We start from the raw sequence: 6,000 nt of genomic DNA, 5'->3' as shown, positions 1-6,000 counted from the left end.
CTCCCCCCAAGGAAAGCATTTCAAGCCCCACATTTACAAGAAGCACTTAGTGGTGAGCAAGGCTCAGAAACAGTCTCAGGAAGACTAGTCCTGGCTAAGAATCCATGAGTACCCAAGCATTTTGTCTCAAGATGGAAGCCTTGAGGCAAAGCTGTTTCAGATTACAAGGGGGTATACATTCCTAGCTAAGGTTTTACTTTAGGAAAAGGTTTAATGACTCAGATGTCCTAGGCAGTAAAATGGAATACATTGTCTTGTTTCGCCTTTTCCAAAAACAGGAGAATATGTGGGTCTCATTGGCCTATTGGGATTTGTTGGGATTTCCTAGAGATCAGGCAATAGAAATGACAGAAAAACAGGTCAAGGTGAACTCTATCAGTGTGCTTCTGTGGTTCCCTTTAGTGTCAGAGAATGTGCCATATTCTTAAGCACCAGCACACTGAGGTTAAGGTGCTCCTGAGCTCTTGGAAGAACAGGTGGACAATTTCCTCCTTCATTTTACTGTGGGAGCAGTTGGTAGAACATACCCACACCATATTCTTGGAAAACCCTCCCCAGTGCTGCTCTGATGTGGCGTTTCTCAGGAAAACCATGCAAAATTTCCCTAGGAAATAAAAATAGTTGAACCCAAGTGTATAAGGTGGTGCAGTCCAGGCTCAGCCCAACTATGGAAGCCATAATAAGTTCTCAACATTCCTTCTTGATCTTGGCCCAAACCAGGATGGGCAAGACCTACAAGAAACATACAATGCCCCTCTTTAGAATTTGCCATCTGTCAATAAAATCCATCCTCCACACCAAAATGCCTGGAAGGAAATTCACGTGGACATTTGCTTTTCCCAAAAGTTAAGAGCTTCTATCCAAAGAGCACACAACACACTTGCCTTCTCTGCTAGTGGAAGTATACATTTCTACACTCTTCCTGCTGGCTTTCCTCTGAATAGCTAACTTAAAAAGGTGGGGCTGCAGAGGGTGCCATTCTCACCTTTTTCTCATCTCCTGTCAGATTCAGGTTTTCCAAAAGAAAAATAGGTCCAACTTTAAAAACACTGAATTATAACGTGTTGCTTTTTTGAAGCCGCTGGGAGAGATGGCAAAGAGGGGAATGCACCATGCAATACACAGCAAAACTCTGAATCGTCTTCTCGAGTCTCAGGCATCACCTCTCCAAAAACCAATATCCATTTTCTGGTCAGCAACTCTCAATGTCCCCTTGTTTTCTCTCTTGAGGACCCACTTGTCTTTTTTTAAAGAGTTAATTTTTACAAAAGTGAAATTTAAAAAATTATTTTAGCTCATTCCTCCTCTCCCAATTCTTTATTCCTTATCCTCATCAGCACATTAAGTCAAACAGCAAAAACCTTAGAATGCAAGGTGAGGAAAAATACTGTGTCCATGAAAAAGTATAATTATGAGTATTACAATTTTTTAAAGACACACAAAGATTTAGTAGATATACATTCTTTGCAGCATTATTTACAATGGTGAAAAATTAGAAACAAACTACATATCTCTTAACCAAGAATTGTCTGAAGAATGCACACTAAATCCTTATGATTGAATGTTATAGAGTTGTTAAAAATTGTGTTTTCAAGTGATTTTCATGATTTGGGATATGTATATGGTGTAATGCTAAGTAGAAAAATAAAAACGAGATAAAATTCCAGTAAACATTAATTGCCAAGTAGGAGTCACTATATGTATATTTACATAGGAAGAAAAAAAGGAAAGAATTATCCCATTTTAAGAGTCATTATCTTTAAACTGTGGGGTTGTGAACACATTTTGTTATATTAAATTTTTTTGTACTTTTCTAGTTTTTCAGTTTTTTCCCATAATTTTTATTGAAGTCTATCCATGTACCAGTACCACTCTAGGTGCTGGAGATACAGCCATTCAGAAGCTGGACACAGTGCATGTCTTTTTTTTTTTTTAAAGGTTTTATTTATTTATTTGAGAGAGAGAACGAGACAGAGAGAGAGAGCATGAGAGGGGGGAGGGTCAGAGGGAGAAGCAGACTCCCCGCCGAGCAGGGACCCCGATGCGGGACTCGATCCCGGGACTCCAGGATCATGACCTGAGCTGAAGGCAGTCGCTCAACCAACTGAGCCACCCAGGCGCCCCACAGTCCATGTCTTTTTACATAAAAGCATTTTTTTAATGCAAGAAACTCCTTGAGAATAGCACCTCCATCTAACCCAATGTAACAAACATCTGTGTTTATCTTCTTCTCCAGGGTTCATTCACTTTTTAAAAAATAAAGCAATATCCTGATTCCTCATTTGGAAGCCACTTCTTTTCCATGGTCATTTGGGTAGTTTATGGGGAGTTGACTCAATGCTAAATTCCAGGAACAAGGCTTGATCAGCTTAAACCATCAATCTCCCCACCTTATGTAGCACCAATGATTGACTTAAAAAGAAGCATGTGGTTCCATCTAAGAAAGTGACTTCCAGGGTGTGGGGGAACTACACAAAGAGACAGTTTCCATTCCCCTGGATTTGATGGTGTAAGAAACAGGATTTTTCTATTGCCATATGTGAACTCTCTGGAACGGCTAGGAGGACTAATGACACCATAAAGCAAGTAAAATCCTGGATTAAGCCTTGCCTGAAACTATCCTTTGGATTTTTCCATTACCTGAGCCAACACATTTCCTTTATTATTGTTTAATCCAATTTAGGTTAGTTTTCTGTTGATTGTATCCTAGGGAAATCTAACCCATAGACTTATGCAAAGCCAACTGCTGGGCGTAGTGACAAGCATGCTGGCTCAGGACTCAGGGGACCTGGGTGCAAGATCTCCATCTTCCCTTAAGTGGCAGCCTCACTTTAGGAAAGTCCGGCCCCACTTGGAACCCAGCATCTGCAGAATCAAGTAGCTGACGCACGCAGACCAGGAGTCTCTAAACCCTCCCTGGGCGATCAAGGCTGCTAATGAAAATGTGTCTACCAGTTCCCCCGTTTTGAAAGAAAAATAAGGAAACTGTTGTAAGTTTTCATAAAATTAAATGTATTTCATTTAAAGGACTACCTTTTGCTGCGAGACTATAAAAGTGTAAAGATAGTAGTTGCTTTTATTTGTATTTTATGCCCTTGGTTCCCAAAATTAAAAATCATGAACTTTCGGCAATTCTCTCCAATTCAAATTGTTGAATTGTTTCTCACCCATGAAAGCCCCAACTCTGAAGATCTCTGCACCAAATAATCTTTTAAGGAAACATTCAACTATACATTTCCAATAAGTCTCCTATTTTATAGGAATATGCATTCAACAAATGTAAATCATTTAGCATGATTCAATATATTTTAAAAGTATTCATAAAGTGGTTAAAGCTAACAATAGTGATCAGGATGCTGACGATGAAAGTGTCAGAGAAACACACACTTCTGAATGATTTTTTTAACCTAAGTTGTAAAGAAGTTAATTATGCTTGTTTTATTTTCAATTAGGTGTAGCCAACTCGTAAATACTGTCAAAAGTTATCTCTTTGTAACTCTTCAAATTCTTATCAAAAGACTGACAATTTAATTTTTCTCACTTCTGTACAGTTTTCCCGAGACAATAATTGACTATTTTCCTTCACAGAGGAAATCTCTACATGGCCCCCAAACCGGGATCTATTTCTCCAGGGGCTTCATTCTACAGTCCTGAAGGAAACTGTGATCAGTTTCAAAAGTCTCTTTTGCGAATCTCTTTGCGTTTCCATGAGATAATTGTCTCTGTGTGAAGATTTAATGATGTTAAGATTTAATAATATGTTCTTAGCCTTTACTCTTGCCATGTAATTCTCATCCTGAATTTCTTTTTAAGTCTTAGCTGATTTGGGAGGGAAAGTGAACTCCATTCTATGGGATAAAGCAAAAAATCAAAGAAAACAAGCAGTTACTCCTGAAGCGACAATCCTTCCATCAAACAGCCTACAAATAAGAAAAAAAGCAATTGAAACTGCAATCTGTCAGAGTTTAAGATTCAGCTTGATTTTGGATCTGAGGAAATGTACATTTAAAAAAATGTTTTTTGAAATAATCGCAAGTAACAAGAGTTTCGAGTAGGGTACAAAGAACTTTCTCCCTGAGCCATTCGAGAGTAAGCCGCCTGCCTGATGGGCCATCACTCTGCAGTGGCTCTCCCCCCATGAAGCATGTTCTCTTCATAACGGTGATAATACCCCCCAAATCAGGAAGTTATCAAGGGCATGTCCCATCATCTAACCCTCAGATCTCAATTGACTTCACCAGGAGCCCCAGTTACATCAACACAGGAACGCCATCCCCACCCTGCCTGGCTCTGATACTGACTCCCCATAATCAGGGAGGATGTTTGCATTTTCCAATACTCTGTGTGTTCAGTGAAGTAGTGGATACTGACTTGAAACACCATGCCAGAGTAGAGACCATGTAGCTATATGTTCAGATGAAAAGCAGTTCACAGATGTGAAATTAATTCAACGAGGTATAAAATCTTCAGCCACTGGTGTTTGCCAAATCCCTACTGGTCTTCCTATCCCCCTCTTGTCTGCCTACAGCCATTATGCCTACAGAGATTAGGGTGATCTCTTTAGAACATGAGATAAGTCCCCTACCAAACCCCTGAGATGGTGTCCTATCCCACCCAGAATAAAACGCAAACACCGGATCACAGACCTCAAACCCACAGTTGGGCCCCCACTTCCCTTTCCAAACTCATCTCTCCCCACTCGGCCCTGCTCTCTAGGGCCTGGCAGCCCTCAGACCTTTCTGCTCCTGTCCCATCCTCAGAGCCTCTGCATGGCTGAGCTTTTTCCCCAGAAGGTGACACGGCTGACTTCTCACTCTCTCATCTGGGGTCTATGTTTTCTCTCCAAACAGCAGTTTTGACCACCCTGGCTGAAGGTGCTGCTCCAGCATCTCCCCCCCACCATTCTTTTCTCTCGAATCACCTCCTTGCTGGGGCTTTGAGGTCCCTACCAACATTGGAAATTGTCTGCGTGTGTCCTTGATCTGTTCATTTCTGCAGGAACCCAGTCTCTTGTTCACTGCTCCACTCTCAGGATGTAGAAGTGTGCTCAGTGGATGAACAAGCCAGCAACATTTGACAACAGTGCAAAGAGCGTGGGCACTACCCATCTGGCTTCGGCTTTCTGGCTGTGTGTCCTTAGGCAAGCTACTTCACCTCTCTGGGCTCCGGGCTCATCATCTCAAAAGTGGACTGAGAGGACCCACAGGAAAAGGTTATGGGGAAGGTTCTTGGTGCACATTGGCATAGCTTGGCACAGAGTAGGAGGATAAGAAATCTCCCCTCCCACTTGGGACCTGGAACAGTGAGATCAGCATGGAGATTTTCAGGCTCCCAATGTAATGAGCTTTACTGTTCTAGTTGAGGCACATTTGGGTTTCTGAATACAGGGCCACTAGACGTTATATGGCTGACAGTCCCTTTTGATCAAATCTTGTGTTTTTGAGAGTCATGAACAGCCCCATCATGAAAGAAAAGCTTGCCATGAGCCACACCACATGAAAAACAAATCTTCCAAATGAGTTATAAAGGAAAATGTGTTCCTCAGCCTGCCTGGGGAAAAATGTTTCAGGGCCAAGAGAGGTGCCTCTGTCTGAGGCTTAAGAGTCTTACCGTCCCAGCCTGAGCGGAGATCATATACCACAAGGGAACAGAACAGAGGAAAGAGAAGGAAACCCGAAGTTGGCCTGCCACTCTGGGATGAAAGGCGATTTTCTCTGCTAACACGCAGCCTGTGGTGAGGGCCCTGGTTAGCTAGATGTCAAAGCTACAGACAGGGAGGATGACCTCACTGGAAAAGAGAATGGCAACCCTCCCTTGGACTCGGGAATGTGTGCACTAGACAAATGATCTCGATTCCGCTAAGCTAACTTATGGATGATATAAGCCCAATCGCTTCCCCATTTCTCATGCTAATAGATGCAGAGTCAGCCTGGGGAGCGGAGGCAGATGAGGGTGGCTGCTGGCCAAGTCCCCTTCAGAAGATCCCATTAGCCAACAGAA

This window comes from Neomonachus schauinslandi, chromosome 1 (genome assembly GCF_002201575.2).
Source record: "Neomonachus schauinslandi chromosome 1, ASM220157v2, whole genome shotgun sequence".
NCBI lineage: Eukaryota > Metazoa > Chordata > Mammalia > Carnivora > Phocidae > Neomonachus > Neomonachus schauinslandi.
This window is presented reverse-complemented; position numbering follows the sequence as displayed.